Source organism: Anolis carolinensis, chromosome 3 (genome assembly GCF_035594765.1).
Source record: "Anolis carolinensis isolate JA03-04 chromosome 3, rAnoCar3.1.pri, whole genome shotgun sequence".
Classification (NCBI taxonomy): Eukaryota; Metazoa; Chordata; class Lepidosauria; order Squamata; family Dactyloidae; genus Anolis; species Anolis carolinensis.
In genome coordinates, this window is record NC_085843.1 from 151,079,424 (window position 1) to 151,098,520 (window position 19,097).

Below are 19,097 nucleotides of genomic sequence, written 5' to 3' on the forward strand. Positions count from 1 at the left end.
CCAGGAACAATCAGGCTAAGAAACACAGTTGTACTTATTATTCAAATCTTTGCTCACTTTTCTCTCTCTCTCAATGTCACCCCTTCTATCTTTTCATACATACTTATAAGAACCGTATACTACCCATGCTCTGAATGGGTAGTATATTGGAGTAAGTTACCTATGCCTTGTTTGGACCATGAGGCAACTATAGCGAGAGCACATGATTTCTCTGTAAATCAGAGCAAAAGTAAAGAAAGAAAACTGGGTCTTATTACACTACTGTTGGATTTCTTTATCTAACTGACCAACACATTTAACAGTAGCTTTACTTTAACAGTGCCAATCACATAAATGGCCATAACATAATAGATTTTTGCTAATTGAGAATATTTGGATACAGTCTGTATTCTTAAAGAGACAATTCCTATATCTACACTGGACAATAAATGAATGGTGTGAAATGCTAGCTTGCCACTACTCATTCAAAGAGTGTGATCAGTAAGAATTGCTTGCTCATCAATGAAATGTAGATAGTTTTGTGTTCCACAAAGTATCTGTGGATCAGAATAGAGGGAGAGACTCATTAGTTTGCATTTGAAAGAATGTTTTCCTAATTCACAAAGCTTGTTCTGATTAAATATGCAAACTGAAACAGTAATCATTTGGTATTTCATATTTTGATTATTCTGTTTGGCAATCAAAAATGTGTGTACAGATGTATATGTTGGAGAGAGGTGCAGAGAAAATGCATTTATTAGTGAAAATAGCATACAAATTACCTTATTTAACAGAAGATTGTCTACAACTCTTTCTATATTAAACATTTCATGTAAAAGTATATATATTAGGAGGAATGTGCATAAACATGCATCCAGATTTTCCAATGACTCTTAAAAATTTCAAATTTATGCAAAAACAAGATGAAACAATTCAAGACTGAAAGAACTTAAGAAACAGATACTGAGAAAAAAAATAAGATGAACAGATATGTCCATGCATACTAATAGATGATGCTTCATGCTTAAAATGTCTAGTTGTTATATCTAAGAGATTTGCTTTGTCTCTGTTGTCTTGTGTTCATTTTATGAAGCTAAATGTACAACTGTACAAAAGTGATTTGTGTTAGCTGCTAACCATATTTCAAAGGGAATATTAAACTTTGGCATGGCAGTGGCTATGAGTTACAGGAACCTGTGTTATGCTTCAAAGGTAGCCACAAAACCTAGTGTCATTTATTGCCATGCTAACCTTTCAGAAACCAGGGGGGTCTAGATAGCTTTTGTTTCATAAAAGTTCCTAACTACATTTCCTAATGCGTATTTATTTGGATTAAAAGTAACCCCCACCCCCAGTCTTCTCCTGAATATTTTCAAAAAATTCTTGGATGCTGGAGAATCTCATCTTAAAAAATTCACCAAAATCCCAAAACAGTACCATGGTAATTACCAGTTCTCTTGTCCTTCATCCAGCTTTCTTCCACTCTCCTCATCTTGTTAGTTTCCCCACCTCTCATCCCTTTTACCCAAATTTAATTTCCAGCATCAGCACAGAAATGTGAAGAGAGAAGGCTGCTCTTTGAAAAGTTTTTCTTAACAGGAAATCACAGGTTATTACCACACCAGTCAATAAACCACATTGGAGGCTCCCTAGATATATATAAAAAGCTTTTTTTTTTTTCCCCACACAACTTTACTTCAATATTATCCTAAACCGAGCTTCAAGTTGTGTCAAATTTGTATTTAATTACCACCATTCCCTAACTTTTAGCTGTTTTAGCCATTTATTTTGGAGGAAGTGAAATCCATTATAAGCTCTTATTCCCAGCTCTGTTCTTCCTGGCCATTCTTCACCTGATTATCTAATCACTCTCTTTCTTGGCTGTAGAAGCTGAACCCTTTCTTTCACTGATCACCCAGGTTATTCTCCTTCTCAGGAGCAAAAGAAAGTCAGAATTCTTTCTCCCCTGGATGTTACAATCACACCCTTTTAAAAAATTTAAAAGGAGGAACTGCAACCAGCCATTTTTCCTGTTAAATGAACATTTCCTTGTCTTTCAAGACAAAAACATTTTGCAGAACCTAAAAATGTTTAAGTACATTTCCCAAATATCTAATAAACAAAACACCAGCAGTATTAATACTACCAAATGCTTATTTCATTTTTGAAATAATTTTCACAGCTTTGAAACTGTGAAAATAGGAAAATTCGGGGAGGGGGGGAGGCAGGGGAACAGAATCAAACTGAAGAACTTCTGCAATTCTTATTTATTTATTTACAGTATTTATATTCCACGCTTCTCACCCCGAAGGGGACTCAGGGTGGATCACATTATATACATATAGGGCAAACATTCAATGCCCATATACACATAGAACCGAGACAGAGACAGACGCAGAGGCAAAAGCAAAATGCAAAAGCAAAATCAAAGCAAAAAGCAAAATGTTCACATCTCTACTAGGATTGGTTTTCCACGACAAAACCCCTTTTTGGAAATACGTGTGATATAATCAGTGGCTACCAACTGAAATGAATTACTCTTTACTAACAGGGTGAATATCAGCTACTGAGTTCCTGCCCAAAGAATGTTTCCATCTCTTTTGAGGCCCCTTCTACACTGTCCCTATATCCCAGGATCTGATCCCAGAATATATGGCAGTGGAGACTTAGGGACCATCTAGACATGCCCTATATCCCAGGATCTGATCCCAGGTTTTCTACTTTAAATTGGATTATATGAGTCTGCACTGCCAGATAATCTGGAATAAACAGAAAACCTGGGATCAGAACCTGGGATATAGAGACTTTCTGGAAGGGCCCCTAGACACCTTCCACACAACTGAATAAAATCCCACATTATCTGCTATGAACTATATGGCAGTGTGGACTCAGATAACCCAGTTCAAAGCAGATCCATGGGATTTCCTGACTTGATATTCTGGGTCCTCATATAGGGAGACTAAAATGATCAAGGGTCTGGAGAACAAGCCCTATGAGGAGCATCTTAAAAAGCTGGGCATGTTTAGCCTGCAGAAGAGAAGGCTGAGAGGAGACATGATGGCCATGCATAAATATTAGAAGGGAAGTCATAGGGAGGAGTGAGAAAGAATGTTTTCTGCTATCCTGGAGACCAGGACACAGAACAATGGCTTCACGCTGCAGGAAATGAGATTCCACTTGAACATTAGGAAGAACTTCCTGACTGTAAGAGCTGTTCAACAATGGAACTCTCTGCCCCAGAGTGTGTGGAGGATCCTTCTTGGTGGCTTTTAAACAGGCTGGTCGGGGGTCTTTGAATGCAATTTTCCTCCTTCTTGGCAAGGGGGGGGGGACTGGATGGCCCACGAGGCATCTTCCAACTCTATGATTCAATGATTCTATGAATCTATAATCTAGTTCAAAGCAGATAACCAAGGATCAGATCCTAGGATATAAGGACAATGTAGAAGGAACCTGAGTTTCCAACAGGCTGTTCTACATTGCATTCAATCCTCAAAATTCCTGTTTTTTATCTATTTGGTTTTAAATTATTTTAAGGTGCCTTTTGTGTTTGTTTTATATTTTTTATATTTGTTTGTTTGTGTTATCTATATTTTTTTAGCTACGTATTGCATATCACCTTGAAGAGGTCTGTTGGGCTGAGATTCAGTTCTTAACATATCTTTAACAAAGAAAGCACTTGAAGTGTAAGGTGTTATGTATTGGTGGAATATGGATCTAAAGCCGCACAACCTGAGGAACTTTTGCCAAACCACAAGAAAAATCCAAAGAAATTGGTCTCATCCCTACTATTGATAAGATTTCATTCCAGATTTATTTCTAAACAGTTTCATACAGATTCTAAATAGCACATGAGAACAATGGAGGCTTAAGAAACACCACAGTATAAATGCTGTGGAGCTAAGTAGCATTCCCATAGTATTACTTTTATAGTAAAGTGAAGTCTGTCTTTAGGCTTGAGAGAACTGTGTGCTATCTATTACTGTCCTATGTTGCTTTCTTTTTCTTTCCTTTTTCATCAATTGTTACTAAATTCTCTCTATGCCCTTGTTCTTGCCAAGCAGAGTTTTATTGTTTTCTCAGAGCTTCTATGTAACTGTTCAAAAGGGTGAGACCAGCCAACAAAAAGCCAAGAGCTATTCATAACAAAAAGCACACAAAAATACTTTTTGAAGCAGAGAAACACTATAATTTATGTACTGAGTTTAAGAAAGACTTTAAAAAGGGCAGGGGGGGGGGAGCAAATCAATAAAATAAATAAATGAAAATATGTGCACACAGTAGTTGGCATTCTGTCTGATAGTTATAAGATTGTAAGCCGGATGTATGATCTTATAGATTCACATTTATGGTAATTGATAATGGAACTTGACAACAAAAGCCTACCTTTTCAGGCTTGTACTCAAATCAAAGGATTCCCAAGGATCTTTAGATTTTGGCACTGGGAAGGATGACAACAGTGTCCTTCTTGTCACAGGGAATATTGAAAAAAAGAAACAGTTATGGCAAAAACCCAAGAATATTTCCAACTAATTCTTCTCAACATACCTCATGACCAAGCATGCACTGCAGAAATAATTTTTCAGGATTCCAATCAGCAGCACTTCATTTGATTTACTACCAGGTTACAGTAAAGATAAAGGTTTTCCCCTGACATTAAGTCTAGTCGTATCTGACTTTGGGGGCTGGTGCTCAGACACCAGCATGACTCCATGGAACGCCGTTATCTTCCCCCAGAAGTGGTATCTATTGATCTACTCACATTTGCATGTTTATAAACTGCTAAGTTGGCAGAAGCTGGGGCTAATAGCAGGAGCTCACTCTGCTCCCCGGATTCGAACCACCAACCTTTCGGTCAGCATGTTCAGCACCTCAGCGGTTCAACCTGCTGCGCCACCGGGTTAAGAAGGAAGATTTTTTGGAGGATGGCATCATCAGCTGGAGCTACGATAGTGAGTTTCTATCATTGCAGTTATATCTGACAACATGATGAACAATTCCTTTTTAGGGTTTGATAAAATTATAGCATTTTTTCAAATCCACTATATGCACTAAAGGTCCATACCCACTTCCTTTGTTTGATGCAATCATGGATCAGGTCAGCTCCCTCATTATATAATACTCATGTGGTCCCCCAGTCTCTACCTAATGTAAGTGCATGTAAGGAGGAGACTGAGGCTGGGAAAATAATGTAAAATACGGCTACCTCCAGAAAATAAATGAAATATATAAAGACGTGTTAAAAGTGTGTGAAAGCAGTGTTTACATTCTAATAGCCGATTAGAATGTATCAGGTGACAATCCTATAGACCAGCATAGCGTCATGGTTTGAGTAGTGAACTAGAGGTCAGAATCCCCACCGTTTTGACCTAGAGCAAGTCATGTTCTATCAGCCTCAGAGGAAGACAATAGCAAACCCCTTCTCAACAAATCTTGCAAACAAAAAGGAGGAGGTATAGGAGTGAAACAGTGGTAAGTTCACTTTAGAGTTGTCATAAATTGTAGATTACTTAAAGACATAAAAATAACAATACTGCACACGTTTACCTAGGAATAAGCCCCTTTTAACATTGATTTCAGCAGTGCCCTGGACAAAATTTGCAGAGTTAAAGCAACTGTGTTAGCTATATCTGCTCATGAAAATGTGATCCCCGTAATGGCAAGGGAGAAACTACATTTCTCTCCCAGGGAATGGCAGTCCCCCACCAGTAGCCCTGGGAGAAACTTGTGTCCCCGAAAAGGCATCCTGCCAGCTGCGGGAGCCAAGAAGCGGCGCGGGGCTGCAAAAGAGCAATTGGAACCGGCTTTTTGACAGTCAGCTGTTTCGAAGTTTTAAAATGGACCGATTCTAGCGCTGTTGGTTGTTCCGGAACCAGGAGCCTCAAAAAGTGTTAGATATAAAAGATAGGCATGCTTGGGATATTTTTAATGAAGTTATGGGTCAATTTGTTCGGTTCGCCATGTTATTCAATGGCAGGGAGAGCGCGGCAAGGTTAATGGAGGGAAGGAGAGAGGATTTCATGCGAGGGAGTCAAGAAAGGATACAAAATAAACACTTGAGAGGATTTTAGGTTAAAGGAGAGGATACTTTTTATTTAAGGATTAGTTACAGTGTCAGGGCTGGGGAACTCCCCGCCGCAGGTCAGATGAGTTTAAAAGTGGGGGTCTCTGCTATCAAGCTGTTAACTAGGGCTGACTAATGGGAGCACACAACTTTATTTTTGAATGTTGGTCTATTTCTGATTATAATCCAAAGTACTGGTTTTGATTTGTAAAACTTGAGTCCACTTATATGGAGTGCCATCCCCTCCTCAAAAGCTCCACCTTGTCCTAACTGATACAGAACACAACACAATACAACCCCTGCTTTGTTGGTAAGGATTAGAGATGGGCTTTTGGGACTTACCTTGTTCTGTTTCGTGTCCCAGCTCTCGCCAAGGCCCAGATTCGTTTTCGCCTGGCCTCCCGAAATTGGGAGGTCAGACATTTGTTTTTGTTTTGCTTCTTTTTTTCTGAGGGAGCTACAGCCAGTGCTGCAGCCAGTGCCGCTCAAATGTCCAGTAAGGAGCCAACCAAAGGAGAGGGGGGTGAGGCATAGGATGACCCAGCCACCCTCAACCTCCCCCCCACCCCCGCCGGCCAGGCCTGTGCATGTAGGCGCAAAGCCTGCACCCATAAGCCCAGGCTCCCAGACCTACGGTAGCAGGATTTGTGCTGGGCCTAACCAGGCCTTGCAGGGCCCACAAACAATAGCTAAGGATTGCTCCTTACTCAGCAATCATCTGTAGGCCCTGCAAGGCCTGGGCATGTTGGACCAAAGCCTGCTCCCATGGGCCCAAAGCTCCTGAACCTATGGATGCAGGCTTTAGGCCTAGGCACCTGGGCCTCGCAGGACCTACAGCCGATTGCAGAGTAAGGAGCGATCTTTATTTGGCAATTGGCTGTAGGCCCTGTGAGGCTCAACTGATTGTCGAGTAAGGATTCCTCCATACTCTGCAATCGGTTGCAGGCTCTGCAAGGCCTGGGTGTGTAGGCCCAAAGCCTGCACCCGTAGGCCTGGGAACTTTGGGCCTATGGGACCAGGCTTTGGGACTACACACTCGGGCTCGCAGGGCCTACAGATGATCATTCCAAAAGGCAGGTTTGGAGACAATATCGGTTCCTGCCTGCCTTTCATTTCAAGGCAGTTTTTGTTTCATTGGGGGCCTTTCTGTTTTGTGCCATCCAAATAGATGATACAAAACAGAAACACGAATAAAACATATGAGACAAATACCACGCACCTCTCTAGTAAGGATGCTTATTCCTTTTTAACAGGGGGCGGAGTGGAGGGAGGTTTAAAAGGCACTGCCACCCCAGCTCCCCAAGCTGTCCACTTTTCCTTTAACATCATTACTATTTCTTTCTCTTTTCTCCCTCCCCATTGCATACCACTTCTTTCTTCCTGCCACTAGCCTGGACTGGGATGGGATGCTGTGTGATGTTGTAGGCTTAGCAGACACCCTAGCAGTCAGCAGGAGAAGCAGTAGGAAGAGAAATAACAGATGATAGAAAGGAGCACTATGAAGCTTCTAGATAAGCCCCAAACCAATTTGTATCATGTCACAGTTGGTTTTGGTCCTAGAACTTTTCAGGGATAAATGGATGTGGAGGAAATAGGGATGCATGCACTCTCCATGTTCAGATGTTCCTGTACAACCAGTAATATTAGATCTGTGTCATATGCAAATTGGGATTTCAAAATCCTCTGCTGAACTTAGTATTAAACTGATAAAGTTCTCTGGCATCTCCATGTTCATAGGCCCATTCAAAGAGTGACATTTATATCTACACCTGTTTCCCAACTATCCTTATAGCTCTCCAAACATTCAGACAAAAAAATTCATTAGCTGTAGAGTCGCCCTATATTGGGAGCTGTCCTGTCATACAGGATTCAAACGCAGTTCATTATAAGGGTTTGCACCACTTGCCTTCCGGTGCTTCCAGGGAAATCTCTGAATATATTACATCCTTGCTTAGAACTGTTTTTATTGTCTTGTGGTTACCTTTTAGAGACTTCCAAGACAACTGTTATCCAAACCCCTCTCAGGGCCTGAAAACACAGGGATGTGATTCCTTGATACATTTTATCTACCCCAGAACTGGGTGAGTGGGAAATGATGGTGTGGACACAGGCGTAAGCTGGGGGAGATACTGGTGGGATTTCACTTATGCCATTTCTCCAATCAAGGGTGCCTCTACACTGTTAAATTAATGCAGTTTGAAACTGCCATGGCTCAGTGGAATCATGGGAGTTAAAGTCTGGTGAGGCACCAGCACTCTTGTAAAACTACAACTCTCATGAGTCCCTGATGTGTCTTGGCAATTAAAGTGATGTCAAACTACATTAATCCTACAGTGTAGAAGCACCCAAAACCTGCTTCTGCTACAAGAATCTTTCACCCTAACTAAAACAGGGTATATGCCCCTTATGTGGGAAATTATTTTTTAAAAAATTATTTAACATATAAAGAAGGAAAAATCAATTACTGGCCATGAGGTTTAGGATCAACAAAAATTCCGAGACAAGAAAGCTATCGATCCACGAAAAATTTGATTCTAAACTCGTTTCAAAACTAGAGGGGGGCAGCGTTTCGTTTCTGAAGGCATTTCTGAATTTTGCCCCCCAAAAAATTCGAAATTAACAAAAATTCGTTATCTTCAGAATTATTTCGTTAATGGCGGACGCGCATGCGCAGTCGCCCAAAAACAGCCCCAGAGGGGGGGGAGTTCGGGGGCTCTCCTGCTCTCATTTTTTCAGCTATACTGATCAAATTTGGTACAGTGGGAGAACACAATCCACCCTGTTTGTTTGCTAAATTGCATAGCGTTTGCCATTTCCTAAGATTTATTGCGCAATTTTATACTTCATATAAAAAAACTTTACCAATTGCCAAAAATCTGTTCCTGCTTTTGAATTGTTATTTCCTGTTCATTCAATAGGGGTTCCATCACTGTGAAAGTCCTTCTTCTACTTGTGTAACATTGTTTCAGTGCCCATAAATCTGTCAAAATTTTAGGGCATTGGGGGCCATTGGCCAAGAGACACATTTTGCTGCCTGCCACTATGCGCAATGACTTTCCCCAGGCATCCATATTGGAGGCCATTATACCCCAGTGGTCAAGCCCCTCCCCTCCCAAGAAATGTAAGATTTCTGCGACGTTGGTTTGATTTATTGCCTGATGGCAAAATGGGGGCTTGGATCCCACTCCCCTGGGGAGCCGTCCACCGTGGCCCGTCTCCCACCCCTGCCCCTTTCCCCAAAGCAGCAGGGCGTGGGCTTAAACTGCGGAAATAGACATGTGGGCATGGATCCCACACCCCTGACCCTTTTCCCTAAAGCAGTAGGGCGGGGGCTCAGCTGCTGAGATACACATGAGGGTTAGTATCCATTAAAAGCACTGGCAGGGGTAGTGGGAAAAATTGGAGCAAAAAGAAAGAAAAAATCAACGTTGTGATCCGAACCGCAATGTCCAAGATGGAGAAAAAAGAAGAAAGAAAAAATCCCTGTGGGGATCCGAACCCCAATGTCTATCTCAGCATCAAAGACCCCAACCTGCGCCGGCGACAGTTGGCCGGCATGCATCCCGTACAGAGAGAGAGAGAAAAAAAAACAGAGGACCCCGTCCCAAAGGAAGGATCTGTGCAAAATTGCCCAAAGGGGTGCGGAACGACAGCCGCGAGAGAAGAGAGATGCGATGCAACGTGGGAAACACGACCACGTAGGCCGAGAGGCAGCAAAAACAAAAGAAAAGAAAAGAAAGAAAAAGCCACAGGCGGCAAGTCCCACACATTAAAATGGGCCGGCCACAGTTGGCCGGCACGCATCCCAGAGAGGAAAAAAGAGTGGCCGCCCCAAAGGAGGCATCTGTGCTAAATCGCCCAAAGGGGTGCGGACAAGACAGCCGCGAGAGAAGAGGGATGCGGTGCATCGTGGGAAACACGACCACGAAGGCCGACAGGCAGCAAAAACAAAAGAAAAGAAAAGAAAGAAAAAGCCACAGCCGGCAAGGCCCACACATTAAAATAGGCCGGCCACAGTTGGCCGGCATGCATCCCAGAGAGGAAAAAAGAGTGGCCGCCCCAAAGGAGGCTTCTGTGCAAAATCGCCCAAACGGGTAAAGAACGACAGCTGCGAGAGAAGAGAGATGCGGTGCAACGTGGGAAACACGAACACGTAGGCCGACAGGCAGCAAAAACAAAAGAAAAGAAAAGAAAGAAAAAGCCACAGCCAGCAAGGCCCACACTTTAAAATGGGCCGGCCACAGTTGGCCGGCATGCATCCCAGAGAGGAAAAAAGAGTGGCTGCCCCAAAGGAGGCTTCTGTGCAAAATCGCCCAACGGGGTAAAGAACGACAGCCGCGAGAGAAGAGAGATGCGGTGCAACGTGGGAAACACGAACACGTAGACCGACAGGCAGCAAAAACAAAAGAAAAGAAAAGAAAGAAAAAGCCACAGCCGAAAAGGCCCACACGTTAAAATGGGCCGGCCACAGTTGGCCGGCATGCATCCCAGAGAGGAAAAAATTGTGGCCCGCCACAAAGGAAGGATCTTAGCATAATTGCCTAAATATGTACAGAGGGACAGCTGCGAGAGAAGAGAGATGCGGTGCATCGTGGGAAACACGTTCACGTAGGCCGACAGGCAGCAAAAACAAAAGAAAAGAAAAGAAAGAAAAAGCCACAGCCGGCAAGGCCCACACATTGAAATACTAGGCGGCCACAGTTGGCCGGCACGCATCCCAGAGAGGAAGAGTGGCCGCCCCAAAGGAGGCATCTGTGCTAAATCGCACAAAGGGGTAAAGAACGACAGCCGCGAGAGAAGAGAGATGCGGTGCATCGTGGGAAACACGACCACGTAGGCCGACAGGCAGCAAAATCAAAAGAAAAGAAAAGAAAGAAAAAGCCACAGCCGGCAAGGCCCACACAGTGAAATACTAGGCGGCCACAGTTGGCCGGCACGCATCCCAGAGAGGAAGAGTGGCCGCCCCAAAGGAGGCATCTGTGCTAAATCGCCCAAAGGGGTGCGGAAAGACAGCCGCGAGAGAAGAGGGATGCGGTGCATCGTGGGAAACACGACCACGAAGGCCGACAGGCAGCAAAAACAAAAGAAAAGAAAAGAAAGAAAAAGCCACAGCCGGCAAGGCCCACACATTGAAATACTAGGCTGGCTACAGTTGGCCGGCACGCATCCCAGACAGGAAGAAAGGGTGGCCGCCCCAAAGGAGGCTTCTGTGCAAAATCGCACAAAGGGGTAAAGAACGACAGCCGCGAGAGAAGAGAGATGCGGTGCAACGTGGGAAACACGACCACGAAGGCCGACAGGCAGCAAAAACAAAAGAAAAGAAAAGAAAGAAAAAGCCACAGCCGGCAAGGCCCATACGTTGAAATACTAGGCCGGCCACCGTTGGCCGGCACGCTTCCCCGACAGGAAGAAAGAGTGGCCGCCCCAAAGGAGGCTTCTGTGCAAAATCGCCCAAAGGGGTAAAGAACGACAGCCGCGAGAGAAGAGGGATTCGGTGCATCGTGGGAAACACGACCACAAAGGCCGACAGGCAGCAAAAACAAAAGAAAAGAAAGAAAAAGCCACAGGCGGCAAGGCCCACACGTTAAAATACTAGGCCGGCCACCGTTGGCCGGCACGCTTCCCCGACAGGAAGAAAGAGTGGCAGCCCCAAAGGAGGCTTCTGTGCAAAATCGCCCAAAGGGGTAAAGAACGACAGCCGAGAAAGAAGAGGGATTCGGTGCAATGTGGGAAACACGACCACGAAGGCCGACAGGCAGCAAAAACGAAAGAAAAGAAAGAAAAAGCCACAGGCGGCAAGGCCCACACGTTAAAATACTAGGCCGGCCACCGTTGGCCGGCACGCTTCCCCGACAGGAAGAAAGAGTGGCCGCCCCAAAGGAAGGATCTTAGCTAAATTGTGTAAATATGTACAGAGGGACAGCTGCGAGAAAAGAGAGATGCGGTGCATCGTGGGAAACACGACCACGAAGGCCGACAGGCAGCAAAAACAAAAGAAAAGAAAAGAAAGAAAAAGCCACAGTCGGCAAGGCCCATACGTTAAAATACTAGGCCGGCCACAGTTGGCCGGCACGCATCCCAGAGAGGAAGAAAGAGTGGCCGCCCCAAAGGAGGCTTCTGTGCAAAATCGCACCAAGGGGTGCGGAAAGACAGCCGCGAGAGAAGAGAGATGCGGTGCAACATGGGAAACACGACCACGAAGGCCGACAGGCAGCAAAAACAAAAGAAAAGAAAGAAAAAGCCACAGCCGGCAAGGCCCACACATTAAACTAGGCCGGCCACAGTTGGCCGGCATGCATCCCAGAGAGGAAAAAAGAGTGGCCGCCCCAAAGGAGGCTTCTGTACAAAATCGCCCAAACGGGTAAAGAACGACAGCTGCGAGAGAAGAGAGATGCGGTGCAACGTGGGAAACACGAACACGTAGGCCGACAGGCAGCAAAAACAAAAGAAAAGAAAAGAAAGAAAAAGCCACAGCCAGCAAGGCCCACACTTTAAAATGGGCCGCCCACAGTTGGCCGGCATGCATCCCAGAGAGGAAGAAAGAGTGGCCGCCCCAAAGGAGGCTTCTGTGCAAAATCGCACCAAGGGGTGCGGAAAGACAGCCGCGAGAGAAGAGAGATGCGGTGCAACATGGGAAACACGACCACGAAGGCCGACAGGCAGCAAAAACAAAAGAAAAGAAAAGAAAGAAAAAGCCACAGGCGGCAAGGCCCCCACGTTAAAATACTAGGCCGGCCACAGTTGGCCGGCACGCTTCCCAGAGAGGAAGAAAGAGTGGCCGCCCCAAAGGAGGCTTCTGTGCAAAATCGCCCAAAGGGGTAAAGAACGACAGCCGCGAGAGAAGAGGGATTCGGTGCATCATGGGAAACACGACCACAAAGGCCGACAGGCAGCAAAAACAAAAGAAAAGAAAGAAAAAGCCACAGGCGGCAAGGCCCACACGTTAAAATACTAGGCCGGCCACCGTTGGCCGGCACGCTTCCCCGACAGGAAGAAAGAGTGGCAGCCCCAAAGGAGGCTTCTGTGCAAAATCGCCCAAAGGGGTAAAGAACGACAGCCGAGAGAGAAGAGGGATTCGGTGCAATGTGGGAAACACGACCACGAAGGCCGACAGGCAGCAAAAACAAAAGAAAAGAAAGAAAAAGCCACAGGCGGCAAGGCCCACACGTTAAAATACTAGGCCGGCCACCGTTGGCCGGCACGCTTCCCCGACAGGAAGAAAGAGTGGCCCCCCCAAAGGAAGGATCTTAGCTAAATTGTGTAAATATGTACAGAGGGACAGCTGCGAGAAAAGAGAGATGCGGTGCATCGTGGGAAACACGACCACGAAGGCCGACAGGCAGCAAAAACAAAAGAAAAGAAAAGAAAGAAAAAGCCACAGTCGGCAAGGCCCATACGTTAAAATACTAGGCCGGCCACAGTTGGCCGGCACGCATCCCAGAGAGGAAGAAAGAGTGGCCGCCCCAAAGGAGGCTTCTGTGCAAAATCGCACCAAGGGGTGCGGAAAGACAGCCGCGAGAGAAGAGAGATGCGGTGCAACATGGGAAACACGACCACGAAGGCCGACAGGCAGCAAAAACAAAAGAAAAGAAAGAAAAAGCCACAGCCGGCAAGGCCCACACGTTAAAATACTAGGCCGGCCACAGTTGGCCGGCACGCTTCCCAGAGAGGAAGAAAGAGTGGCCGCCCCAAAGGAGGCTTCTGTGCTAAATCGCCCAAAGGGGTGCGGAAAGACAGCCGCGAGAGAAGAGGGATGCGGTGCATCGTGGGAAACACGACCACGAAGGCCGACAGGCAGCAAAAACAAAAGAAAAGAAAAGAAAGAAAAAGCCACAGCCGGCAAGGCCCACACATTGAAATACTAGGCCGGCCACAGTTGGCCGGCACGCATCCCAGAGACAGAGAGAGAAGAAAAAAACCAGGAAATGTGGGCCCAAGCCCCTCAGACCCGGGGGGCCGGCCACCGTTGGCCGGCCCCACGCCCACACCCCACAAGCCACGGGGAAGGTCATGTTTTCTTTCTGTCTGCTTTCGAAATGTGGGCCCAAGCCCCTCAGACCCGGGGGGCCGGCCACCGTTGGCCGGCCCCACGCCCACACCCCACAAGCCACGGGGAAGGGCATGCTTTCGTTACGTCTGCTTTTGAAATGTGGGCCCAATCCCCTTAGACCAGGGGGGCCGGCCACCGTTGGCCGGCCCCACGCACACACCACAGAACCCATGACACAAAGACACACTCCATGACAGCAAACCGTCTAGCCTCTGGAAAAAACTAGCCATTTATGTAGTCAATGATTCCATTATATCGTGATATTTTGCAGCCAAATTCATAAATTAAGTAATAACAACATAACATTACTGCATATTGAACGACTTCTTCTGTCACATTGGTTGTATAACATGAATTTTTGGTGCTTTATTAGGAAAATCATAACCTCATATGATGTGTAATACGCTTTTCTTCTACAAGTCCAATCCAAGATATTTCCTTATTTAAGCTTAGGTAGGCCCGTTCAGCTTTGATCAGTGAGACTCTTCTGTATTCAAGGAAATGTTGGGTCAATGAGACATAAAATATAACTGAAGTCATAGTCAGCATACAGCATTACCAGCTTAAAAAACAGTGGTGTAAAAACACGGCTCTGGTCCGAGGGCTGAATAGAGAGGAGGTAGTTTGACAGTTAAAAAACAATACAGTGCGAAATACTATTGGCCTGGCAACCAATTCTTCAATAGACAACAAACAACCACACAGACCTCTAAGGCTTTTTGGAAGAGGAAGGTTTTAAGGCTCTGATGTTGGGTTCATGTTTCCATGGAGTTGCACTTCAGGGAAGACTTGTGTGTATTTCTGGTGTTATTAAAGTTCTCCAGCAGATGAGCTGGATAGAGGGAAATGACCTGTTGGTATACAGTTAAAGAAAAGTTGAGGGAGTACAATTATGAAAGATATTGTGTGTAATGGAGTAGTAATGAATCCAAAGTAGAAACAAAGCACAAATGTTGATTCAAAAGGGAACATGAAGACATAAGTAATTGTTTTTAATAGCAAAACAGAGTTTCTGAGTGGATTGATTCTCTACTTATGAGTCTGCGGAAGATTATCATCACATACTGTCGACTACACCCGCTCAAGGCAATGGTACAGTGAAAGAAGACAATTTTGAGAAGTGGTAAAGGCCAAGGTGTCCCACTTTTTTCAGTGATTCCACCATCTTCTATCATTATACCCACAGGCCAGCAAAAAACAGTTCCCACGAGACGGAACCTGCGCCCACACCTCGAAAGCAGCCGCAAAGGCACACGCCCTGACGGGCAAACGCCACCGTCCGCGTGCGCGGCCAGAGGGCAGGGGGACCCAAAGGCGGCCATTCTGCGGCCACAACGTTGAGTACACTGCCTTTATAGGTGAATGGGACACTGTCCCACTGTCTTTGATCATTCCACCCTCTTCTATTGTTATACCAACAGGCCAGCAAAAAACAGTTCCCACGAGATGGAACCTGCGCCCACACCTCGAAAGCAGCCGCAAAGGCACACGCCCTGACGGGCAAACGCCACCGTCCGCGTGCGCGGCCAAAGGGCAAGGGGAACCAAAGGAGGGTGTTCCACAGCAACAGCGTCAATCACAGCCTTTCAGGGTGATGGGACACAAGGTTTACATTTGGAGAAATGCTGGCAAAATCGTAGGTGTCCCACTGTCTTTGATGATTCCACCCTCTGAGTTATACCAACAAGCCAGCAAAATGCGGTTCGCACTCGACGTAACCTGCGCCCACACCTCGAAAGCAGCCGCAAAGGCACACACCCTGACGGGCAAACGCCACCGTCCGCGTGCGCGGCCAGAGGGCAAGGGGAACCAAAGGCGGGCGTTCCGCAGCAACAGCGTCAATCACAGCCTTTCAGGGTGATGGGACACAAGGTTTACATTTGGAGAAATGCTGGCAAAATCGTAGGTGTCCCACTGTCTTTGATGATTCCACCCTCTGAGTTATACCAACAAGCCAGCAAAATGCGGTTCGCACTCGACGTAACCTGCGCCCACACCTCGAAAGCAGCCGCAAAGGCACACACCCTGATGGGCAAAAGGCACCCTCCGCGTAAGCGGGCAGAGGGCTAGGGGACCCAAAGGCGGCCGTCCCGCGGCCACTGCGTCGACCACACCCGCTCAAGCCGATGGGACAGTGAAAGATGAAAATTTAGAGAAGTGCTGGCCAAAGTCGAGGTGTAGTATTAATCCCTGCGGCAAAACACATCCTCAAAGGTTCAGATGGACAGATATCTCTGTAAAGTGTGAGTCTGGCGTATTCCTTCACCTAAAATGATTATCCGAAGTATCCACATCAAATATAACAGTGCTCTTTCTGTACAGGAACTGCGAGGATCTGGAGAAGACCAAACAGTCCTGGCTCATGAGGGAAATATTTTTTGACCAAAAAAAAGAAAAATAGAGAATTGAATGAAATCCGTACTGAACCCAAAGAGGAAGCATTTCCTACCTTGGCTTTTATGGACTAATTTCCCACAGAATATCCTTCTACCTCTACAGCGTCAGTATTACAGGAGAGAAAAAGTTTTGTAACTTCAGACTACAGAGATGGGCCAAAAGTAACTTTATTAAGTTCAACAGGGACAAATGAAAGCTACTTCACTTCGGTATAAATAATGGAAATCCAAGCGACTGATTTTTGGACGCCTAGCTTGACAGCAGTGTGTGAGAAAAACATCTGGGAGTCCTCGTGGACAACAAGATAACAATGAGCCTACTATGGGTTGCGGCAGATCAAATATCCAATGGGCTTTAGGCCTGCATCAATAGGGGAATAGCGTCTACATCCAAGGCAGTCATGCTCCCCCTCTACTCTGCCTTGGTCAGACCACACCTGGAATACTGAGTCCAACTTTGGGCACCGCAGATAAATGGAGATGCGGACAAGCTTGAAAGTGTCAAGAGGAGTGCGACTAAAATGAATAAGGGTCTGGAGAACAAGCAGTATGAGGAGAGGCTTTAAGAACTGGGCATGTTTAGCATGCAGAAGAGAAGGCTGATAGGAGACATGATAGCAATGTACAAATATGTGAGGGGAAGTCATAGGGAGGAGGGAGCAAGCTTATTTTCTGCTGCCCTGAAGACAACGGGACGGAGCAGTGGCTTCAAACAACAGGAATGGAGATTCCACCTGAACATCAGGAAGAACTTCCTCACTGTGATGGCTGTTCGGCAGTGGAACTGTCTCCCCCGGACTGTGTTGGAGGCTCCTTCTTTTGAAGCTTTTAAGCATAGGCTCGATGGCCATCTGTCGGGGATGCTTTGAATGAAACTTCCTGCGTCTTAGTTGGGGGAGAACTCGATGGCCCATGAGTTCTATTCCAACTCTACTTTTCTATGATTCCATGATTCAATGATTCGGGAAACGTCCCCTTGAGATTGATGAACCCAAAAACGACAGTGGGCAACGGTGAGTGATGATAAAGACGAGAAAGGAAGGGAAAAGAGAGAGGAAAGCATTGTAGGTTAGAGGAGAGAGTTGTTGGACAGAGTCCAAAGGGGCAACCCCCCCCCTGGCCACCCACAAAATTAGCCAAAGTTACTCTGAAGCAGAGCTGCTTAAATGAGGAGAACTGTTGCTCTAGGAGCCGTCGGTGTCAAAATCCAAATCTGGGAAATTCAACACGGGAAGGTTGGCCTTCAGGAAAACCAGTTTCTCAACTGTTTGCGGGTCCAGCAAGCTGCGGTGGGGCGTGACTACATCTCCCGCTAGGCTGAAGACCCTTTCGCTCTGCACGCTGGTGGGAGGACAGCTGAGGAACTGGCGGGCTACGTGTGACAGATCCAGCCACATGTGTTCACGTGAAGCCCAATAGGCCAATGGATCACAAGAAATTATCTCAGGAGGCTCCTCAAAGTACCTGTTGACCGAGCATTCGGCCGAGTCTACCTTTTGAGCAGAAGCCAGCAAAGAGGATTCTTCAGAGCAGGCAAGTATGGCCACCGTCTCTGCAAAAAAAAACGTTTCCTGGTCGCGGCTGGAGATCCGTATCCCTACGGCAACCCCCTACCGGCTCCCCGGGACTTTCAGTCTCGCCACTAGCGCTAGTGCTGGGGGTGACAGGCATTTCCGGAAGAGGGGCCGCTGTGCCCGTTTCCTCCACCCTGGCAGCAAAGACCTCCCTCACAAGGTTAACTAGTTGGGCCTTCCACACGGTAAAGTCTTTTGGGCAGACGTTGTACTTTAGCCGTGGATCACACAAGGCCGCCAGCATATGGACCTTGCTGGAAAGAAGTGGCTCAAGGCGTTTCCGTACAGCAAAGGACAACCTCCTCACCACCTCCTGGGCCGGCGGTGTCAGCGGTCCTGCCAGGGAGTCCAGTGTTCAACCGGCCCCAAGCCTTTCTAGGTGCCTCCTTAGCCTCAAGACCATGGGCACTGCCTGGCTAAGAAGGGCTTTTGATTCCGAAAGGGTCTCAGTGGCATGTTTGAATGGCTTTAGTACGTCTACTAGCTGGGAGATGGTGTCCCACTCTTGCTTATTTGGAACAAGTTTGCTAACAGGCGCAACCAATGTGAGGGAGATGCCGTGTACCGCCTTCTGCTGCTCGACCATGCGTTCAAGCATTTTAAAGGTTGAATTCCACCGAGTTGAGACGTCCTGGAGCAGCTTGTGCTGCGGGAGGCCTTCAAGGCTCTGCCTGTCTCTCAGCTGCCGGGCTGCCTTGATGCTCCTGTGGAAGTAGCCCGCGATCTTTCTACAGCGCTCGATCAGCAGGGCGATGTTTGCGTTGCTGGCTGGCTGCTCTTCCGGGCTCTTTAAACCTTCCTTGATGGTATTGTGAAGCAAGTGGGCCATGCAGGACACATTCTGAAACCCGGCACTTTCAACCGCTTTGATCATATTTTTACCAGCGTCAGTCACCATAAAGCCCCTCCTCATTTCTTCCGGCCTACACTGCATCCACTCCCCCATCATGTTTTCCAGATAGCTGCAGATGGTCTCTGCCTTGTGATCACGATCAACTACCTCCAATGCGAGGAGTGCCCAATGATGGGATGTA